This window comes from Eufriesea mexicana, unplaced genomic scaffold, assembly GCF_001483705.2.
Source record: "Eufriesea mexicana isolate 0111107269 unplaced genomic scaffold, ASM148370v2 scaffold2632, whole genome shotgun sequence".
NCBI classification, from domain to species: domain Eukaryota; kingdom Metazoa; phylum Arthropoda; class Insecta; order Hymenoptera; family Apidae; genus Eufriesea; species Eufriesea mexicana.
The window spans coordinates 549,171-572,097 of record NW_016910719.1 but is presented as its reverse complement, the minus strand read 5'-3'; the positions used below and the strand labels follow the sequence as shown (position 1 = coordinate 572,097).

Below are 22,927 nucleotides of genomic sequence, written 5' to 3'. Positions count from 1 at the left end.
GTCAGAAACTGAGAGTGATAGAGCAATTTCGATTACGTATGCGTAATTCGGAAAAAATTAAAATTTATCTAACAATGTAATGACCGTTTATCGCGGCTGCTGAAGGTATTCGTCATGCCAGCGTTTCTAGAAATGCTGTAACATGCTTTCTGATATCTATTTAATCTATCTGTTTCAACATACCGTAAGTCGGCTTCAGGAAGTGTCATTAATGAATCGCCTACGAAAAAATATGCGGGGAATGAAGGAAGATAGATCTGTAGGATCATCGATAAGCGAACGTAAACGACAGGAATTCGAACGTGTGTGAATTTAAGTCAACTAGGTATATAATTCTTCAGTGTGAACCTCGCTTACAGCCGAGAGTTGCCGAATGCTTACGTACGAAGCTTCGACGAAAGTCGAAAATTGACGAAACGTCGACGGAAGTCGAAAATTGACGAAGCAGTCTCCTGTTGTGCTCCGTCGATCGCTGACGTCCTTTTGGCTGATTCTCCTGGACACGTCACAAATATCCTGCACAGTTTCGAGGTATGTACTCACAAGGAATTTTACTCGTAGTATAATAGCGTAAGAGCGTAGTTCTTTAACGTAGATCGTAAAAATAGCTAGATAAGTCATATTTCAAGTAGATCAATTACGCGATAGCTATACAATCGTGAAAAGTGTCGCATGGCGTAACAAAGCGAACGAAGAAGACAGATCCGGAGCGAGTAATACATAGCTATAAATCGATAGCGTAGATATAGAATTTGTTTTAAGTATTTAATATAAGACAAAAGAGTAACAGCGTAGCTTATCCTATTACTATGTTAGAATATTCTAGAACTAACCTAGTGCGCGTCCAAGATGGCGTCAGGTCCCGCGAGTAGGCTGGCGTCGGTACAAGATGCCTACCGATAGGAATTCGGATGTTATTTCTAGTGACGTCACGTTTTCTAGAACAATCGTAGAAGTTCCACGTTCATAAACAGACTCACGTTGCGCGGCATGTGATAACGAAGTTAGATAGAACTCGTCGAGCCGAAGCGAGGGATAGAAGGAAGGAGCACCGATGTAAACACAGGATTAGCTCGAACTGTCCAACGCGAGGCAAAAACTGTGACGTCGCGTCTTGTTTTCGCACTACGTGAGAAATATAGACTTCGAAACCCTGGCAAGTCGAAATAAGTTCAGTGAACGGAATGTCCCCTTACCTCGGTCCTGTCTCTAGTATAAACTCTTCAATTTCGCGCGTCTTTACGCCCTGTTTACCTCGTTCCGAATACCGATTGAGGATGCGCGTGACTTGTAGGATTGGTCTTTGCAAATAATCGCTCCACGCAGAATATCGTGCAGTACATCGATGTAATAGAAATAATATCGAAATGAGTAATAATAAAAACCTACACGCGGTGTAACCTAACCTAAAAATTATTCTTTAGGAAACGGTACTTAGCAAAGTGGTATGCTCGTAGTTTAAGATATCTTCGAAGTTTCTTTTGAACTTTCCAAATTCCCAAATTAGTATTCGCGTTGAACAATGTAAAACACTCCCGCGTTTATCATTAGTACCGACGAATTATCAGAGAGAGAGGGAGCAAGTGCAATAATGCTGCAATTTTTATATTCAACGATTGCCATATATACCCCGCCTGCACGTTTAACAGTTCAACGAGTATCACCCCAAAAATCTCGCACCATCGAGAGTCGTTATTAATCGGATTAAGGAAGTAAACCTCCGAACGCGAGTTGAGAAACTTCTTTTCGAACGAGACTGAACATTCCAACGAAGTCTCATTTCCATTTTATTCGCTTGCGCAGAAATGGAATCAGAAACATTCGCATCGTTCCCTTCCCAACTTCCGCACAGCTCTTCGACAGCTTGGTACCAAAATGACCAAACTGGCATTTTATCGCAGCTTCGAAGCAGGTTCCAGCGATTCAGCTGGTTAAAGAAACGAGCCTGTCCCGATACCGAGATTCGCGGATAAATTCGCGTTTGCTTGCGGAAAAACCGGGCTTTCCGTGGAAGCCTTGGAGGGCTGACGAATTTTACGATGACATCAGCTTCCCCGCGGTGGCTGCAGGCATCAGGACGAAAGGCAGGGGACGAGGTAATTAAGCTTAACGCGCATCGTCTCGCAAGCCACCGGCGGTTCTCGTCCGCGGTGTTCCGCCGTAGGTTTTGCCGCGGCTGCGTTCTGCGGTTTACCGCATGTCCAACACGGCCGCCACGGGCTCTGTGCCTCCGTCGACCATAAACCATCATTACGCTAGTATATACAAGCGCATAAGAGGCCTCGCGGGATGGATCGCCTGGTCTCTACGCTCCGCTCGACGCGGACAGCCGGCATTCTCCGCGAAATTTCCGATTATATTTCCAGCCTCGGTGCACGGGGGGCGAACGCGAGGTCGGAAGCGGTTTCCGTTAAACCGAATTTAATTCGCGATACCCTGAACGTCTCGGAGGAATCGCGTCTCACGACGGGATTAAGCTTCTAGGCTTTTATTTCATCGTCGTTTCCGTTTTAATTATTTATTTCCATCTATTTCTATTATTTAGCCCCGTGTCCGATGAGGATTTAGAGACGTTGAGATTTCGATGCGCGAGAGCAGGCTACACGAGATGCGATCATAGATATCGTAATCGCGACATTTACGACTCGCGTGGACGTATGTATCGGTGTTACTCGCGCGTGGCAGGTGTATACTTCTGACAGCGTTTACTCGTTTACGTTCCATCTTTTTGTAGCGATCCATCGAATAGCGACGCGCTGAACACGCGCGTGTTCAACGTTTCTGCGTGATACGGTTAATTAATAGAGAAAAGCCTAGAGTCTGACGCTCGAAGTCTTGGAAGCAGAGAGATCGCGTATATCCGATGTAAATCGATCGATCGTAAATAATTTCTTCCTCGTTCGATTCGGGAAGGGTGAGTCCGGGGATAGGAACACGTTTCGCGACGCGTCACTTGGGTCTACTGGTAATTATATGAATTAAAGTTTCGCCGGTGGTGGATGGCTGGAAGGTTGGGAACAGGTAGTCGGATGAGTTAATTCCAGGCACGCGACAATTTTCACGTAATACGAGTGAACGAATATCCCCGGACACGCGCGTACGCGTTCGTAATTATAATAACCAATAAAGCAATTACAGGGGATCGAGATCGTGTAACGAACATTGTAAAAGAAGCAAGCCGATAACGGCTGTCGATATCGCGTGGAAGGCGCGAGGTAATGGCTCTAATAACGTAATCAGTGATAATTTCCGACTTAATGGTATATATCCGCGCATGTAAAATCAACGTGATTCCCGTTCCCGGGTTGCAGGGCCTGTTAAAGGGAGGAACACCGATAAAACTGGGACCGTTAAAGATCAACATAATTAAACGGGTATTTATAAGGAGCTCGCGGTGCTGTACGCAACGTACGTACTTGCAAAAGGGGAACGGAACGAAGCCGATGGAGGCGGTTACCTCTAAGAGGCCGGGGATAATTTGACTTCTTATCAAGCCGGCGTTAAGCAGTTTTGTTCATTAAGGGGACGGTAAGAAGAGGGCAGCGGTCTCTGCCTCTCTTTCCATCCGACTCGGCGTAACAGTCGACGTAATAAAACGTGTTTGCCGTAACAGCTCGAACCGGGGTCGGACGACTACTTATCAATTACAATAATGGGACTATTAAATAATAATGGCGGACATGTTAGGTGCAAGAGCAAGCTTTTATGACTGCAACTTTTATAATGGGGTTAGGTGTTAGGCGGTGCTTCGGATTTATAGACGATGTAGTACAAACACTATATCGGCCTCGGGCCGAGAACTGCTCTTCAATCTTGTAACACCGCTGCCCTCGCTTACCCACCTATACGTATGCCCCTTGTTTCCCTGAATCCCGTAACCGCTCATTTTTTACGCTCCGCTTTCCTTTTTCTTCTCTCACGATCGTCTGGATCGTAAAAAGGGCCAGTTCGTCGCTTGCCTCGCGCGCGGGGGCCCTCGATGGAATTACGTTCGTCGCGAGGACTCGCCGCGTCCAATCCGATCGATCCGATCCGATTCGATTCCATTCGATTCGATTCGATTAAATTCGGTTGGAATGAAGATGGAGCGCCCCGATTAACCGGCGCCTTGTAAACCGACCGATTAATAAAGCCACGAGAGACGAACTCGCACCAGACTTTACGCACTCCTCTCTCGATTAATTTTCCCGTAACCGCGTGTATCCGCGCGTATCCGCGCGTTAACGGTGGCCCGCCGCGAGGCGATCAGCGAACGCCGCGAAGATCGCCCATCGGTGACAACCGGTTCCTCGCGATAAAATGAAAAGCGACGCCGTTCGGCCGCTCGACCGGGGCCAATTACAACGAGATATCTCGCAGCGTTCGACGATCGAACGGCTTCAATAAAACTCTCATATTCGAGCAGCGAGAAATTAGCGAGGAACGCGAACAGCTTTCAGCCTCTCCCTTCGGCCGATTTTACGAGCCAGCGCGAGATCGGTCCAGGGAACGAGAGAGCAGGAGATAGAAGCGGACAGAGAGAGGGAATAAAAATAAAAGCCACCACGAGTCAACACGGTCGAGCACGCTACGAAAGAACGAATTTAATTCTCGAAACGATTCGACACGCACCGCGATCGACATTGATCCTGGATACCCACCACGAGCGTGTCATTTATTCTATTAACTTTCATACCTCTTTCTTTTTTTCTCCTTCCATCTCTCTCTCCCTCTCTCCCTCTCTCTCTCTCTCTCTCATTCTCTCCACCTTCTCGTCTCGATCCTCCTTTTTCTTCGTCGATTTTGCTCCCCGGGCTTCCCTTTTTCTTCCCGTTTTCTTCGTTCCCTCTCGTTGCTCCCTTTTTATCGTCACCTCCGTTGGCCGAACACAAGACAGCGCAACGGACGCGGCCGGGGAGCAGCCAAGCAATCCGCCTTTCGTGTTGCGTCGATTCCACGGTGTTAGGCACGGGAACGGCCTTCTTGGACCGCCTAGCGTGATCCCGAATGCCTACAAAAAAGCGCTCTCTATAACCGTGATACATGCTACAGATTTAATTGGACCGCCGGATACCTGGCCGGTTTTATTCCCCGTTCGTCGCGTTTCTCAACGTCAATGCCAAGCCGGCGGTGATCCCTGGGAACTTTTAGCACGTTTTCCGACCACTCACCAATTCCGATTCTTTTCTTCTACCCCGCGATGACGAATCCGATGCCTCGGTACGATTCACAGCCGAGCCGTTGCACGGGATACGTCTCGACGCAGGAATTCGGGGTTAGAGATCGGTCGAGACCAAGGTTCCGACAGGATTTCCTCCATCGCGATTAATCCTCGACGATTAGGATCCTTTTTAAATGTACTTTTCCCCGAGTCGAGGTGCGAGGTCGTGTAATAGCTAAAAAGGTAAAGATTGGAATATGCTTATACGTTAGATGCAAAATATAAGGTCAAGAGAGTTACCACGAAATTATACGCCCGTCCGATTTCAGAAGTGGATAATTCTCGAGTAACCCTCGTAAATCAATTCCTTCCACTCGTCGCTGAAAACCTAAAGCACGACGCAGGGTAGCGAACGATATTCCAGATAAAGCTGTGTTTCACCTATAACGCTGCTTCATTAATCGGTTAAACCCCGGTGCATCGTAGACCGTGACGACGGTAAGGCGAATTCGATTAAACGGCAACGTAATTATACCGGGACCGGGCGAATAAAAGGAATCGCGACAGGGATACGACTACGAATTTCCGTGGCTTTTGTTCGCAGAAAGCGACGGGACAGGCCCTGGCCGGTCGGGGATTAGCCTGTCGTCTGGTGAACGTCTAAGAGCGGCGTGTACCGCGTAGGCATCCTCCTACGTGTTATCATTCAGCGGGAATTGGCCACGGTGAACAGGCTTGTTGGCTACAAACGCGGCACGCAGTGGCGCTTATTGTTGCACATCGAGTCAGCCGGTCGTTCTACCTCTCGTGAATATCCATCCGAGGTGGAAGGTGGATGGCGAGGGAGGCGTAGGTAAGGTCGAACAATGATTCCACCGGTGCCCACGGTTAGATACGTGTTCATCGGCCACTCGAATTCGATTCAATCGACTTCACCGGCGAGACGCTCGTAAATCATTCGTGGCCGGGCTGGAAAAGGCAGGTAATCCACGAAACGAGGCGCGTTTAAATACGGGAAAATTAATGATTCGAGGGGCTAATCCCGGCGCTGTACCCAACGCGTCGTGGCCTCTTAACGAGACGATTAATTAATCGCTTACATAACGCGGCTGGAAAGTGGCCGGCCGTCTCTGGTCGACGATTTCATCGTTCCACTGGCCGACTCGACAAATAGCGTACACGAATTTCTGCCAGGGTACCCTCTACTCCGTAACCTCTATTGACACATCCGCGACCCGGGTCGGCACGGCCCGCCAATCCGCGTCGACGTGCCGGCTTTCTCCGATTTTCAGCCCCAGGATCTAGATAATTCGTGATTAATTAGACATTATAAGCGTTATTGATGGGAACAGCGGGGCCGGGGCGACGCCGAGCAAAGGAGTACCCCACGCGCGAGACACAAACGAACGAACCAACGAACGAACGAACGGACGGACAGACGGACAGACGGACGAGCGTTACGAAGATCGGATCAGGAACGGTAGGTGGTCCATCGAGGCTTGCCAGCGTCCACTCTCCTTCGAACACAGAGAGAGAACTCTGGCATCTCTTCGAGAGCTGCCGATCTTTCTTCTCCCTTCCCCTCGTACGAGTCGTCCTTTGTCCGCCTCTTTTCTACCTGTTCCACCGTCGCGTTTCCTTCTCCTCCTCTTTCGCTCTCTGGCCCTTTCTCTCTCTAACCTCTGCCGATCGCGAGACGTCTGTCCTCCTTCGCATAGCACCTTACCTTCCCCTCCCTACCATTCAAGGTACGCCACGGCACACGGAACTTCTCCTCGCCTACCAACACACGGTCACACGACTACCATGGGCCACGCAGAAAGACAGGGTTACGCGCGGCGCACGAGAGCACGAGGGTGATCCTGGCCAGGTCGGGCCTTCTTAGTCGACGATCCCTCGGCGAACAGCCACGGACAGACGGTCAGAACCGGGACCACCGATCGAATCTTCGCCGAACATCTCCTTTTTCCTCCCTCCGCAACGATCGGCCGCCGAATCTTCCTCCGCGCTCGTCCACGATCTTCGAGGCGCGACTCCGGCGTGCGCGAGCTCTCCCCCTCGACGTGGAGCAACGCTCGTCGCGAATGCCTCGCGCTCGGCAGGATCCTCCTGTGACCCCGCGGGTCGTTACCTCTCGACCGGCCATCCCGGTGGCCCGTTGACGAGACACGACCGCCCCTGGGACGCTGGACGCAACGCGCCGATCAAAAAGACGACCAGGGACGATCGTCGATCCCTCCAAGGCCCGAGATCGCTCGGAGCAACAGGCTGCCGCGATGTTTTCGTGTAATTCGACGTCAAACGACCACCGGTTCGGACTCGTCCCGAGTGTATACGGGTTTCCTCGCCGGACAGGAAGCTTGTCCAGGTGTTGGTGAATGGTTGGTTGTTGAATTAAAATGGCTTGTTCGTGTCTTACGTTCCGGACCACGCTGCGTTCCAACAGAAGTATTTCGTTGGCCGTCGGATGCGACCAAATGAAAGCACCTGTTAAGGAAAAGAGATATTACAAAGACCGCGTTGATAATGAAGCGGATAGATAAAAGAGAACCCTTCGATATACCTGATTATCCAGTGGATGAAATATTGCAACGTTTCGCAAGCGTTAAAGTCAGCTTCGTCAGCGGTCGAATGCAACGCTGATTCAATACCCGATGTCGATGATTCACTGGAACGAGTATCGTTCGTAAATATAAACCGCTTAACCCACGGTTAAACGATTAAACGCGATCCCACAAGCGTATCCTCGAGACGAGAAGCGGCGACCTTCGCGTTCGTAACTCGGTAACGAAACCCGACCTCGCAGGATGCATCGAGGAATTCCATTCAACAGGAATCCCAGCGATGCGCTCGCCACTGAAAGAATCGAACGCTGCTTGTCCCGAGGCTATGTCCTCGACCCTGTTCCGCGCCATTTTGTCCCGCCGCGACCGCTCCGGCCATCGTTAACCGATCCAACTTCCGACCGATCTAGCTAGAAAAATGGAAAAATCGAGAAATGAAAGGAAGAATAGCGATTGGACAAGGACGTGGGTATGAATATAATTGTTTACAGAAGTTAATTGGAAGTTCCAACTGGAATCATTCGACAAAGAGTGGCGACAGATGTTCCGACGAGCGGAACGAGCGACAGACTGTCGGATCAGAGAGTCCCGCCGATTGCTATTTATTCCATTCGCTTGTCCCCCGTGTTTATCTCGATTGAACGACCGCTCGGTTGCTAATACGATAATTCTTATCGGGCGCCTCTCTCGAATGGACGAAAATTAGGCCCGGGCACGCCGACGCCGCGGCGAAATTTCGGCCGGCGTACGCGTTACAGCCTTCATCCTTCGTGAACACGATCTCGGTAATCGGGACCGATCGAGATCCTGCTATTACTATTTTTAACACCAAAACCAATGGGTCCACGATGTAAGCGGACACTGGCAGTTTGCCGTTTGTACATCGAACGTGAAAGCTATCGTTACCGTGAACAAGTGGGAGGGTTAATTCCAGCCGGGAATAAAATTCTCGTAATCTCGATTTCAACCAAATTACGAAAAAATTACGATCCGTACGCGGCGCGTTTCCGTTTCTCCGCGAGAAACGACCGAGAGGCGGACGAGTGTCGCACGGTTCCAGGTAAATCTTCCGTAGCCTGAGAGAAACTTACGTAATCACGCAGACAAGCGGCCACCCTGTAATCTAGCGCAGCTGCCATCAGCTTGTCCTCGTGGCGTTCGCGACAATAAGGAAACATTACCGTCATCGCGACTAATTGCTCGTCGCACTAATCAGTATCTCTTGGCGTATCAAGCCACCGTAACGACCCAGCCTCGACCCGAGTAGTTTCAACGGTGCGCGTTCGAAAGACGCGTTTTTCCAAAGTTTCCCGGATGGCAGGGCCTGTTACGCGGTGCCCGAGGGGAAAAGGCGGCTCCGTCGTCGACCGGATCCGTGTCACAGGCGCTGTACACGCGCGTATCCGCGCGCGCCGATCGCGCTGGATCTCCTCGGCTCGTTTTCCACGTGGATGGGCATGAGCATGAATCATCTGGTAGGTGGCCGAGCGTTCACACTGGTCGGAAGGACGAGGAAAGGTGGCCGCTTTCGAGCTCGCGTGGAAGCGGCCGGTGGACAGCTTTCTCATTAGAGACGAGGCTAGTCGCACGGCTCTCTGGAATTCCTGACGGAGATGTTACGATTATTGGCCGGCGTGGCGCGATGGGGAAAAAATAAAGTGGAAAACCGGACGACGGGATACGGGAAACTGAAACGAGGACTGGCGTGAGCTGGCCCTCGTGGGAGACAGCCAGGTGTCGTCGTCTCGAAGGCGTTGTCGCGCGAAAATATCGCGTTTTGACGAGCGCCAGCCTGGGTGAGTCAGGTTTATCTGATTTTGCAAGAGGACGTTTCGCAACGCGTTACTCCGCGATATAACACGGCCAGGGACCTGCGACCGTGCTAGCTCCAAGCGAGGTAGCAGCAGCCATGCCCGAGAGCTGTTTCCACCGATCTCTAGCGATCTTTGTACTCGACCATGTTCGCGCGTTAAATCGCCATTCCGAAAAATTATAGTTTCTTGGTTAATTGGATCGCAGAGTGTACGGTGTACTTACCAGAGGGAAGTTAATAAAAGTAACTCTCTCGTCTTCGAAAAAGTTCTGCAATTTTACCGCATGATAATGAGGTAGTTCGGTGCTCGGAGTTGTAAATACCAACGTCGGAAATGGAAATATACGACAGTTATGGAAATAATTCTAAATTCCAAGTCGCATGGAAAGCTGTAATAATCTTAGATATATCTAGAGTCGAATAATGTCTCTGGTTACGTCGTTAAATTGTGATCTGTAGATACCAAGTGTCACATTTTCCCGAGGGATTTTGATCAAATCTGATATCAGGGAGTTACCAAATTCTTCGAAGTATTATCTATGCAACGCGTCATATTTCTAACAAAGCGTGAATAATATGTTGGCGACAGGCGAGGCAAGTAGGAATACCGAGGCAATATCTCATAGCCCAATTTGTTTAGCTCCCGAAGCGTTGACTGTGATCCATCGCGTGGGCGGACGTTATCGCGTAAGATCATTGGTCCTTTTCGATTCTCTGAAACGGGTTGTTTCAACGGGTAATTTCTCCTGTACTCCCACCGATTCGTAGCGACGCTGCCTTTTGAAATTTATAGCACTCGAAATTCGACGACGCGAAATTCGACGTGGAAAGCAGAATCGCGCGTACGAAATAATACACATTTGGAAGTAAAATATAACGCGCAACGTGGTAATTTACAGTATACGAAAGTTTAAATACGAGACTGGTAGAAGTCGCAGTTTATATGCAGACGCGATAAACAACGGAAGAAAATGCCGAATCACGCGCGTTTCGCGAACGAAACGAACTCGCTGCGTGGACGAGGAGCTATCGTGCGAGGTATGGGCCCCTCGGTGGGCATGTTTCGCATCCGCTGGCCGGAATTCATCGGGGTAGGTGGCACGGTTATCGGCTGCAACGAGGGAAAGAAGAAACGGCGGCAGAAGCGAATGGAAGAAAGAGGGAATCGGGAGAACGAGTCTGCCCGCTGAGGGGACTCGTAATTACCCATCGATCGTTTCGATCGACTCGTCCCTTCTATTTCGAGAGCGACTTTTTCCATGGATTTTCTGCTTTTCTTTGCCCGCCAATTTTTTCCATCCCCCACCACGATGGCCCTTGATCGGCCGTTTCGCAATCGTCTCGATTCCCACCTTCTTCAGTCGCTACGTGACCGTTCGGTCCGCAGTTCTCGCTCGACAGCTACATGTCGTCTGTCTTTAGCTGGCTTCGTGGTAATTACGGGGGGACGTTGAACCTCTGTTGCGCGGCTACGTGCGCCAAAAGTGCCGATTGTCTTCCCGGATTTACGCGTCACGACGATCGTCAGTCGATCGGGAGCAAACCGGACTAAAATAACGATGCTCTCTAGGTACGATCGAGGGGGAACAGTGTGGCATAAATCGCGAGTCAGATGTAAATGATGCCTCGAAACGGTAGATCTGCTTCATTTAACCCGTTTCGCGAACACGCGACGAGGATCGAGGAAATTTTTATCCACCATTCGAGGGATAATTTTTCGAATCTTGGTCTTTAATTTCCTACCAAGTTTGCTCGATTCGATCGTAGAATAGTTTCTTCGAGGTAGCGGAAGTCGCGACAGAGACTTCGACGGTCCACGAGACGAAAGTTATGGTATAATAGATTGTCGATTGATTATTTCGCGTTACCTTCAACAGCGACGAGCAGCCGAGCTGGCAATGAGAACCACTGCGGCCAACGCTGCACGTTGACCAGCGCCGTTGGTAGATCCTTAATGAGGCGTCGATTAGATCGGTCCGATATCGAGGATCCGGAGGATCCACGAAGCATCGCGATGACGAATCGCGAAACACGACCTGGAGGATCTTTTTGTGACGCAAAAGGACCATGCGGAGCTGCCACCTTCTTCCTCCGCCTTCGAAACGTCTCGGTCGCCACGAAATTCATCGTTCTGGCCTCCACAAAACCGTCAGCCCACGTGTATCGAAATCTCTATGCGGCCGGGTGGCTGAAACAGAACCCGAAACGATCGGTGGGCCAGGATCAAACGTGACAGATCATTAATTGCATTTATTGGAGCCGGCGATCGAAAGATCACTCTCGAGGCGTGGGTCCACTCGGATGAAACGTCGAGGAGGTCGGCGGAGGTCGAGGATGGAACCGGGTGGAAGAGAAAAAGACGGACGAAAAGGAGAAAAAGGAAGGGCATCTCGAGGCCTCGAATCGGCCGGACCCGGTTTTCGTTCGGCAGCTTTTACGAGTCCGATCGCGGCGTTATTAGTAGGACGCTTTGTGGTACCCGTGTTCCCCGGGCTGGGCCCTCCCTGCGGTCGGTGTTTCGCGTTTACAGGTGCACGTTATACGAGATAGTCTTTACACGATCATTCGAATAAATTAGACAATGGCCGAGTAGTGGGGAGGAAACGGGTTTCAACGGTGAACGCCGAGATTGATCTTCGAGTTTCTCTTCATTACGCTCTGCATCCGATTAACCGACGCTCGGACCGCTCGGGAACGTTACGGAGCATAGGAAACGCGTTAATCGTACGGGATGGTAATGAGAATGCATCGAATGGCGCTAGCATCGGGCAGCTAAACTACCTTCGGTTCCGACGATTTTGCTTCCATATTTATGAACCCTGGGGACTCGGAGGATGGGATATTAGTTGCGTGGATCTCCCGAGGAAACTTTTAAAATCCTCCTCCGTCGATCCACGGCTATTAAACCCTAGTCGATGAGTTGGTCTCTGCACTGCCCGGGGAACGGAGAGTTATGCTACCGACTGCGTTCAAATGGAGCGGTGATTAAAAAGTTGGGACGAAATAAAAATTCCTACACGAAACCTAATCGCGCGATAAGGCACGATTACCGATCGTTTACACGCCGAGGTCTCCTTTAGCCGTCCGATCGCGCTCGATCGCGGTTACTGTTATTGACATAACAGACGGAGGAGCGCGGGAAGCCGAGGCGGCTTCGATTCGATTTCGAGGGCAAATCGACGGTCGGACTGCAAGATTGCCTGCCGAAGTAACGGGAACCCACTCGTCGATACTCGGCAACCGTTCCATCGATGGCCGAGTAATTGGCGTCGTAAAGAAGGCGCGCGCGAAACGCGCGACGAAAAAGAACGCTCCCAGAGGACGGCTGAGAAAGAGAGAGATTGGCGATAAAACAGCGCGATCTACCGTATACGACGCGACGACGCGTCCACCTTCTCGTGACGCGGATTAGCCGGCAGGAAGAAACGGCCCGGATTTCGATCGACGAGTTCTCACGAGGCCGGGACCGTTTCGACGGACACGGCTGGCACGTTGACGCGGAGGAACGATCGGAACGGGCGTAAAACAACGCGGCAAGAACGTACACTGGGGAATTATAACTGTTTTGAAAATCGACCCGGCACGATAATTTCCGCTGGATATCGGATGTAAGAGGAGAAAAAGCTTGCCTGTTTTCCACCCTTTTTGTCCGGGGCTAGATCGCTGCTGGAGCTTTAATCTAGTGGCAAGCGACTGGCATTTCGCGCTTATCGGGTAAATTGGAATAATATATTGTCGCGAGGAGTCGTGCGAGAGGCACGTCTCGGGAGGAAGTAGCTCGTGAAGGAAACGTGTTCGAATGAATGATGAAATTCATTTGCCGGGTACAAATTAAATAATTCCCGGTACTAGAACTATCCGCGACTTTTTGCTCGCGCGATTAATATAAACATGGCCCCGGACAGAATTAACGTTTGCTTTTATCGAGATGGAAGCGCGATTATACGGACCTATTTATTTTCATCAAACCGCCTTAATTACAATCAGAGATTATTAATCACCTGGTGTATAATATATTTAAGTACGCATTACAGGTCGGTAGTTCTAGCGATAAAACCAAGATGGATGTGCTCGGAGGGCAGGACTGCGAGTGCTAGTTTCTCTGCTCTTGCTTTCGATCGGAATTTTCTGCGAGTTTGCCTGCCATCGTATCGCGTTACGCTTAACGACACTCGGATGTAAATACACCTGAAAATATCGCGAGAAAAAGGCCAACGACCCCTACCACCCCGCGAATCGTACACCGCCGCTCATTACCTCCTCTTCGCCTGCTCGAAGCCTCGCCGAAAAGCAAAAAACCCGGTGCGAGAAAAGAAGGAAAGGAAGCAAAGAGCAGGAGGCGGGGGGAGGGGGAGGGGGGGCAGAGAGGGAAGAAAAAGGGAAGAAATAAAGAAAAGAAGGCGACTAAACGAAGATCCCCGAGTATCCACGTAGTAATATTACTCACGGAGCCCCGCTGGAAAAGGTGTTTTAAATAAACGTTCGGGGCAGCGTATCGGATACACCTCTACCTGTACCAACCTGTACCTACCTGTCTGACTGGCCGACGTTCAGCCGAGAGCCAACGTACGCCGGTATCTGCGCTAGAATCGTAAAGGCACGAGTTTTACGAGCCGTCCCGTGAAATTAATACACGTGTCTCGCATTCTCTCGAATTCGGTGCCGATTATATAGCCAAGGCCCTAACCCGAGTCCACCGATCTTCCCACCCTGCCCGCGCGTCCACCGTAAGACGTAACCCCTTCCTTCGGCTTTTATTTATTTTCCAGTTTCGGGTTACCTACCCCTGTCGTGGCCGCTGCTAATTGATCGCCCGGCTAATCCGAAATGCAACAGGCAGGGCCGCTCATTACCGTAATGAACAATAAAAGAGGACCGTGCCGCGTAATGAGCCACGTCTCGCTGGCTCCTGGTCCCCTTCGTCGCGAGGCTTCCGAGACGGAGACGGCGAAGAAGAGGGTGGAACGGGGCCACGCTGGTAGGCGACTTCCACGTCCACCGACTGAATAAATGAGCCGCTGATGTGGGTTCTTGCCACCGTGTCGGGAACAACGCGTGCAGACGTTTTCGCTCGCGACGAAACGGCGTTATCGAGCGGGATCGACGCGCTCGCCGGGCAGCTTTCATTCCGCGAACCAAGCGTCGCGGCTCCATCGCTTCTTCTTTCGCCACGGTGCTGCCGCGTGTACCGTGTGTCGGATAGTACAGGTGTAGAGAGCCGAGAGGCGAGAACGAGCATCGGTTTATGGAGCGGTATCGGTAATCTTCGCGCGGCCAGTCAAGTGCGAAGAGAAGGTCACGGGTGAAGTTTATCCGGGCTTTTCGGGTAGCTGCTGACCTATGCGGGAAATAGCTTCCTGCCATTTACGAGGCATATTTACGAGCTGTCTTTTCCCGAGATTTGCGTTACATTCTATCCGTTAGTCGATGAACGATCATTTTTTCCAGTCGTCATCGTTAACGCGAGATTGTAATTTGGATGGATGGAATGGCGGGAAAAAGGCTGTGGACGCGTTACGCAGCCCGTGTCTGTTTATCCGGAGGATGGACATTAAGGTAATTAGAAAGCATGGCGAAAACCGCGACGATATACAGACATAACGAGAGTTCGTTACGAGAAAGACGCTTAACAAGCCGGTAATAATGATTTGTATAACTTACATGCTTGTTATTAGCAGGCAATTATGAGCATTATACGTACACGGGGATATCCGTAATTTATGTACACCGATACCGTTTTCGAAGCTCGGCTTCGAGCCACGGTGGAAGAAGAAGAAGAAGGAGAAGAAAAAGAAGAAGACGGGGAAGAAGAAGAAGAAGAAGAAGAGAAAGGAAGGTATTTTTACGTAACGAGCCGATTACCGGATCGAGAGCGTGGCCGTGCCGGATCGTTCCGTTAATTTTCGATCGACGATCGTTTTATATCGAGCAGCCCGACACGACGACCTACAGACGTAAGAAAGGGTATCGCGGAGATTTTCTGTGCTATCTCGAAGGGGCCCCGATGCACTTTTATTGCCAGCCCAGATCGGGAACAGATAAAACAGTTTCCGAACCCTTTGTTAATCTCGCTGACCGATGATTTTGTAACGAGAACGATCGTAGGCGTAACCGAGCCGATCGATGCCCGTAATTGTCTGGGACGCGGAATGTTCTGGGACGGTTGTTGCAACTTTTCCAGCCAACAGATACCGGACTTGGCCCGATGACGAAATTGATTCAAGCGTACGATTCTCCTCGTGAATCCTCGCCTTTCGAAACCGCCGATCCGGTGCACGGTGACTGTTCGCCGTGGAATCGCAGCAACGATATCGCGCCGTTTCTTAAAACCGGGAAAAATGGGAGCAGAATTAGCAAACTCGTCGAACAGGCGGAAGTGTTTCGCAAGTGCTGTAATATGTGCCACGAGACGTCGCACAATGCGCCTCGCGATAAAGCGTACGGTGCGACAAGCATCGCGACGGTAAACGCGCGAGCTTAAGGCCGCGTTTACACGGTCGGTCCGTGTAACGTACGCGAACGAAGATCGTCCGGGTTCGATTAAAACGAATTAGCCTTGGAAGAGTAAACGACCGCGTTAAATATCGCGAAACCACGGTGGTCCACGCGGCTAGCGCGGTTTCAGTATCGCGTACGAGGGTTCTTACGAATCTTTCGTAAGTTTCTAATTGGAACGAAGGAAAAGAGATGACGAGATTGCCGGTGCAAATTCTTTGTTTACTCGTACGTTCCTGTCCGACTTGTCGCGGCTATGTAAACAGACCTTAACAAGCGTGTCAAGAGACAATGGCGGGACGTATTTCAGGGAATGCAAAGTTCTCAAACACGGTTCTCCTCGCGGAGAGACTAAAATGGCGGGTGGCGCAACGGATTATCAGATGCGCCTAGCCCGGCTTCCGTCTTTTTAAATTCGCGTGTTTTCCTCGCGATTAATTCCCAAGATTTAATAAATGTGTTGGATATAAATAGCGAGCAACTGCAGGAAGTGAGATAACAACGGGAGCGGTGTTCGTGAAAGCAGAAAACGCGCAAGGCACGAGTTATCCTCGCGATGTTCTGGCATCTTGCGCCGAAGACTCGTACTTAACGCACACCGTACTCGTACAACTTGGAATTAAGGGGATAAGAAGGCAGAGAAAGATGTTCGTGCGTGTGTAATACATTCTCGTAAAATTTCGTTCGTAATAACCCGCGAAGGAATAGCAGCGAATAGACGAGGGTTGCTCGTGTTTCCGTCTAATCGTTTCATCGAATTCGTTTCAGCCACTTTTCCAGCTACCAAAATACCTTCTCACACTCGTGCCCCAGCGAAACGTTTTCCTGTTATCCATTGATCCCGACTGTCCTCGAATACGTGCATATGTCGGAATTTACCACGATCCTCCGACTATCATCCGTTCCCACTCGTAAACCGCGTAAGCTCCTCGTTAACCCCGTTACGCGTCATGGATAGCGGAATAGAGCGATCCTGGTTACGAGAAGTGGATAATTCCCGCGTGCTTTCGAAAGCTCGAGCTCAGCTTCGTGAATACTGGACCGATACAGATAAGCAGATAGGGATATAATGACGAGGCTGAGCTCGGTCGAGCTCGCTACGTACGCGTCTATTCGAGGATGCTAACTAAGATGGTATCCGACGACCCCCGCTGAGCACCCATGATGTATCGATCCTATATGCCCCTGTCTCAACCCCGTCGGTATTTGCTCCACCACGGACCGTTTCGCTCCGCTCGAATAACCCGGCCCGGTTGCCTCTGGAACAGCGACACCGACACCAGAGGTGCCCGTTTCGGAATCACTCGACAGAGAGACGACGACGACGGGACGACCACAGCCACGTCGAATCTGGAATTTGGAAGCGGGTCAACGCGTCCCGGACTACCATCTATGGGACTCCCAGATCCGATGAGAGATTGACTGATCGATGGTTGACGCGTCCGACGATATCGGAGGGAGATAAAGCTGGAATGGCGGTCCGGTTGCGCGTGCAACGGTTCAGGAGGACCATTCAGGCACAGCGAATGATTAACGAGCAAGATGGACGAGGGATTCCGCGACGTTTGGAGAAACTTGAATGAACGAGGAACAAATTCGGGGTCGTAAAGGGAAGAATAATATCGCGGTGCGTCCTTGGCCCTTCGACCCTCCGCACCTTTGCTAGCACACGTTACCTGCGACTTGGCTCGCAGTGCTTATATCGCGTCGATGTAGCTGCATCGGTGTTAATTTCCGTCGGTAAGAAGTCGCGACGAGTTTCAGCGTTAAAGGGTTAATTGGAGACTGGCGAAAGGGGTAAAAAGCAAAGGAAAAAGCCTAGTCGTAAATCAGAGCGGGGGGATCATCGCGAAGGATGATCTACATGCTTCGTGTTCTTCGAGGCTGCTTTTTTTCAAACGCCAACCAACGGAGGGAGTCACGCATGATCGGACCCGTTAATGGCGCGTTAATGGCCGCGTTTCTTCTACTTCTAAATTATATCAACGACCAGAGTCACGATTGCGTTGCGTTCTATCGCCCCGTCGGTGGTCCACGATCCCCGGAACACGTGAGACAGCGTGACACGATGAATTTGTCACGGGTTTGGGTCACGCTACGTGCCTCAGACTACTTCTTCCGTCTTTTTTCCCCTGTCCCCGTCTCTCGCTACGATCCTCCTTTTCTCACCTCGGCTACCCACCGCGAGCACGTGCGATAAATTTCTCAAATACGCTCGGCTTTTTGCCGTCCACTTGGAAAATCCCTGGATGAAACTCACCCGTGTAACAGCGACATCGGAACGGGTTCGATCGGAGGTCGAGAACCGTGCGAGGAAACGCTGACCCTCCAGGATAGCTTCCTTCCCGGTGAACAGTCTCTCGGGAGCTTGCAGCGTTTGGACCACTGCTGCGAATGCTACCCGTCCAACCTGTAAACGATACAAAGGTTTGACGATTTTCGAGAAGCGTGAAGCGATTCGGGAATTACGCGAGATTCCGCGGGATTTTGCTCGACGGCGAAACTAAAATTGGATATACGAAAAAGGTGACGTAATAAGGATGAAAGGAGCGGACCGACCGACATTCTACCGCTTCGCCAATCAACGTTCCTCCTCGTGACGCGATTCCCGGCAACTCGCCGCGTTAGGACCCGCTCCTTTTCATTCTCTTTTTTCTCCGCGTTTGTACATGGCTCGTTAAATCTAATCCCGCGACCTACGTCCCGATAGCGTTTCAATTTTACTCGTCGAATTTTCGAAAACGCTCGTGTCGTTGGTCCAATGAGTTAATAAAACGTTCTCGCCTATCGTTCCCTTCCGTCGCGATAAATGGCCGCTCGCGGAGCTAATTTGTGGGCGCCGGAGACGCGTCGGTATCACCGGGAGGATATCGAATATCTAAACGACACACTTAGCACTTAACGGCCCGTGGTATCGTCCTCACACGATTCCATTTCCTACTTTTGACCAGCAATTAACAGTTCCTCACGAGCGTGCTCTAGCCGTGTCTACCTGCGGCGACCAGTAAATTACAATCACCGATGCTAAACAGGCGAGTGTTCGCTATTAATCCGATATTTAAAGCCAACCACGGAGAATGAACCGGGGAAAAGGGTTGCGGAAGCGACTCCAATTTGCTCCTGTTACACACCGTGTACCTATGAACACTCGCAGGAACGAGCGACCAACCGCGAACTCCTTCATCCAGAACACTCGGTATCGCCAAGGACTTCCGTGGGACCCGATATCTTACGCGTTAATAGCTACACAGCCTTTAGACGCAGTGTCTCTACGCCACACGGTGGCATTCTGAGCAAGTTTATGCGATCATTGGATCGTTTGATAGCCCGAGACCGCGTTAACTCGCCCGACAGCCGCGCAATTATTCGAACGAAACGCGCGGACGCGACGTGGACTAATGTGAACGGGAAATTGCTCGGCAGAAATCGGGATACACACGCTGCGAGCCGATTGTCTGTTGGAAAGAAGCGTTAAATCAAACCTGTTAAGGATCGTCACGGTTTGCGGATCGCGTTGAACGGCTCGAAAATCGTTCCTCGTCATCGCGGCTTTTTTCCATCCGGCGACGTGGACCGAACTCGTGCCAGGGGGAGGATCGGGTATCACCGATCCCGGGGGCGGGCGCGAAAAACGCGGGGAAAAAGGCACCACGGCCGGGAGGATATCGGCGACGATGGATGCTGGACACAAAGGAGAATCGGACGCGAGCAAGGGCATGCGCGAATCCGCGTCTAATCACGAGTTTAACGCTTTTTACAACCTCGATGGGCCTTCTTTCACCGGAGTCGATCGTTTTCCCACAGTCCGCGCGATGGTTCCGCGCTCCGCTAGCACCGTCGCGGTTCTTATCGCTTTTTCGTCCGTTTCTCCTTTTTCTCCTACGTGTGTCTACGACCAATCCTCGATCGTTCCACTTTATACGATTTCGCGGCGAACCACCGAAACGATATTTCTCACCGGGATAGAGAGCGAGGGACACCGATCGGATCGTTATTGCGTTTATTATTCCAATTCCCAGTCCTGCGAGTTGTACGACGTCAAGTTTATCGAGTTCTCTGTTAGAACGATCGTGTCTCGCGTGTTGCCTTAGCCTTTCGCTAGTTCAGGGATTCTCGAAGGATTCGATCCGTTCCATCGACATCTCGATCCCGTAGACAGGTCTGTGTTTCGGTGGAAGGTCGCTTCGATGGCAGATCGAATTATGTGCCTAAGCTTATGCTATCCTTTGCACAGGCATCGTTCACGGTACCAATTAATATCAAACGCTGTCGCGTAATTGAAACCGATCATTAGAGCGTTACGCAGTCCAAACAGAATCGATCATACCGCGTGTGTTGAACGATCGGTAGCAAACTTGCATCGCTCCCGGAATACGCACTGGTCTGTCAAACGTCACGTACCCGGCAATTATCACCTCTGCACGAGCTCCGATCGGTCGATGCTATCGTCGCTATCCCCGATACCGTGTAATTAAGCACGGTGAGTCGTTCTTCCCGAGGATCGATCGGTTAAAAATCGATCGGTTCGCGGTCGGTAGAATCAACGATCGCGCTATTATCGTGCCCACGGCAAACGATTCGCGGTTTTTCGCTTCCGATTTTCTTGCTCGCGTTCGTTCGCTCGCATGATCGATTCCGAGTCACCTGGATTTTATCGCGAACGCGCGGAAACGAGCCAACGATCGACCCGTTTTCGGTTATGCAAGCCCACCTTGATCTCTATCCAGCCTGCCGTCTTCGATCCGAACGCTAAATTCCCCGCTTTTTCCACCGGATCCGAGATCGATCGTGATACGTATTCATCGGGGATACTCTGACTGCGAAAATAGGGACGTTAAGCTTCTAGAATTGCACGAAGATCCATGGCCGCTGCGGACAGCCGCGTCTAAATCGTAGGATACGGCGGGCTGAAATTTTATGCGATCGCGTGATCACGCCTCCTCCACGTTTTCACGAGTCCTGACTCGGATGCAACGGAACGGTTGGCTTCCTTATCGCTATTAGAATTACCATTTCGCGCGAGTTACTCGTACAGCCTCGTTCCTGGTATTTTTCACAGCGTGCCAGGCATATTTCGCACCGGTCCGGCATTTTTCCGCCTATCTGGAATATCGCGACTCGCGTTCGAGCAGGTACAATGTTACAAAACGAATCATCGAGCGTAAAAATCTGCCTCTCGAAAGTTTTTAACGAACCTCGCGTGTTGCGCGAGAGACGTTTCAATTAGCTTGCTACGAGGAACGCGATACGGAGGATCGATCTACTTTTTGCCGGACGGTGTATACGCTCGGCGTGTAAAGAACGTTCCGTGGCGAAGAAGAAAGTAGAAGTGCCAAAGACAGCAGCCATCGGGGTGGGAAGTTAAGGAGCCAACGCGATCGTTTTCCATGGCTCTTAAGCATTACCAACGGGTAAAAAGTTCCCATACCGACCACCGTATCGCGTTTATAGACGCTGGCCCACGTGAACGTATCGCAGCGAAGTACACGTTGCGGAGGACCACAAGCTGTATAACACATAAAACGGGCGCATAAACGAGATGGTATCGTTGTTGGAGGAGGTTCCGCGTAATCTATCCAATTATCGTTCGATCAGAGCTGTATCCGTGATTGTCGGGACCCCCAGCCACCGGCAGACTCTCGACTGCTTCGAGGGGCACGAGGGATGCGCGAGAGGTTCCTATCGAATAGGCACTCTCGGCAAAACGATATCGAAGGATGCTACTATTTTCGGTCAGGGGAAATTTAGGAAGCGACCAACGCTATATTTACACGCTACCCTCTTGAACCGCGCCATTACTCCGTCTTCCATGTACAGTCTTCCATAATCGCTAACCAAGCTCGAACATCCCGACGACGATTAACAAAATTTTGGGAAGACGTCGTCTTCGAGGATAACGAGAATAATATTTAGCCGAATGTACTTTGGCTACGAGCAGCTACGCGTTTTATCATCCACGCCGTGGGCTTATCGGCGGTACGTATTAGTTATCGAAGGTAGAACCACTTGCTTCTTCATCGGACTGGATTCGCGGTGTGGTTTCGCAGGGTGGGGTCACCGAAGGTTGCGCAACTCGTGGCTATTGCGCGGCGGTGCTGCCTTCCACACGATTGCCACTTTAAGTGCGCCATAATGGCAGTGGGCTCGCTAAGAAGAACGCGATCTTAAGAAACGGCTCACGGTGCCTCGGCAGGGCTCGCCGTCCGTCTCGGTTTCGCTCGCTCTCTCGCGAGGCTCTGGCTGTCTCGATCGCTCAGGGCCCCGCGGATGCGGATCGCCGTTGGGCCTTTCACTGGGGCCTGCGGGCTACGGGTCGCGACCTCAACGTGGTCCACTCCCTCTTCCCTTCTCGCCCCCTGCTCTTTCTCCGTCTCCCTCCTGCGCCTCCCTCGCCGCTCGCCGTCTTTCTCCCTTACTCCCGCTATCCGCCGTCCTCTTCTTTTTCTCCAAACATTTTTACCTCCCTTCTCCCTTACCTTTGTGCTTTACCTAACCCGGCTCCCTTTGCCTACTCGCTCTTCTCCGGCTTCGCTCCGGCCGGCGTCTCGGTGCCTCTCCTCGCGCGTCCCGGCTGTCGGGATACCCGCGGTCGTCTATTCTTAGTCATTCTCGTTAGGCGAACCGCCACGGTGACCAATGGGAGTTCCCGACGGCTTAACTTCCCCGCTGGATAGATGCATCTCGCGGCAGCGCCGGATAGATTCGGGTTATCGCCGGGCTGGGATGTTCGATCGGAGGTTGACGCGGCGCGGAAAGGAACGGGTTCCTGGGAATATGGCGAGGAGTACGGTGCTCGTGAGGCCGATGTCGACGTAGGTTCGCGACGTTCCCGCGAGAAGAAGCGGCTTGCCCTGATTTTCGAGGCGAGCGCATACATACATCGAGCGACTCGTGATCACGAGCTCCGCGATCGGA

General features: G+C 51.2%; 1 long non-coding RNA gene across 1 annotated transcript in view; it reads right to left on the bottom strand.

The window, feature by feature from the left end:
• Positions 1 to 744: 744 nt before the first annotated feature.
• LOC108550267 (uncharacterized) overlaps positions 745 to 22,927 on the bottom strand; it is a 24,912-nt gene continuing 2,729 nt past the window's right edge. Inside the window, exons 5-13 of the long non-coding RNA XR_001890406.1 lie at positions 18,273 to 18,422; positions 11,386 to 11,705; positions 8,796 to 9,308; positions 7,877 to 8,114; positions 7,704 to 7,808; positions 5,441 to 7,627; positions 5,151 to 5,375; positions 4,748 to 4,990; positions 745 to 938 (exon numbers count right to left, since the gene is read on the bottom strand). This is a non-coding gene — a long non-coding RNA (uncharacterized LOC108550267). The remainder of the gene's footprint in view (positions 939 to 4,747; positions 4,991 to 5,150; positions 5,376 to 5,440; positions 7,628 to 7,703; positions 7,809 to 7,876; positions 8,115 to 8,795; positions 9,309 to 11,385; positions 11,706 to 18,272; positions 18,423 to 22,927) is intronic.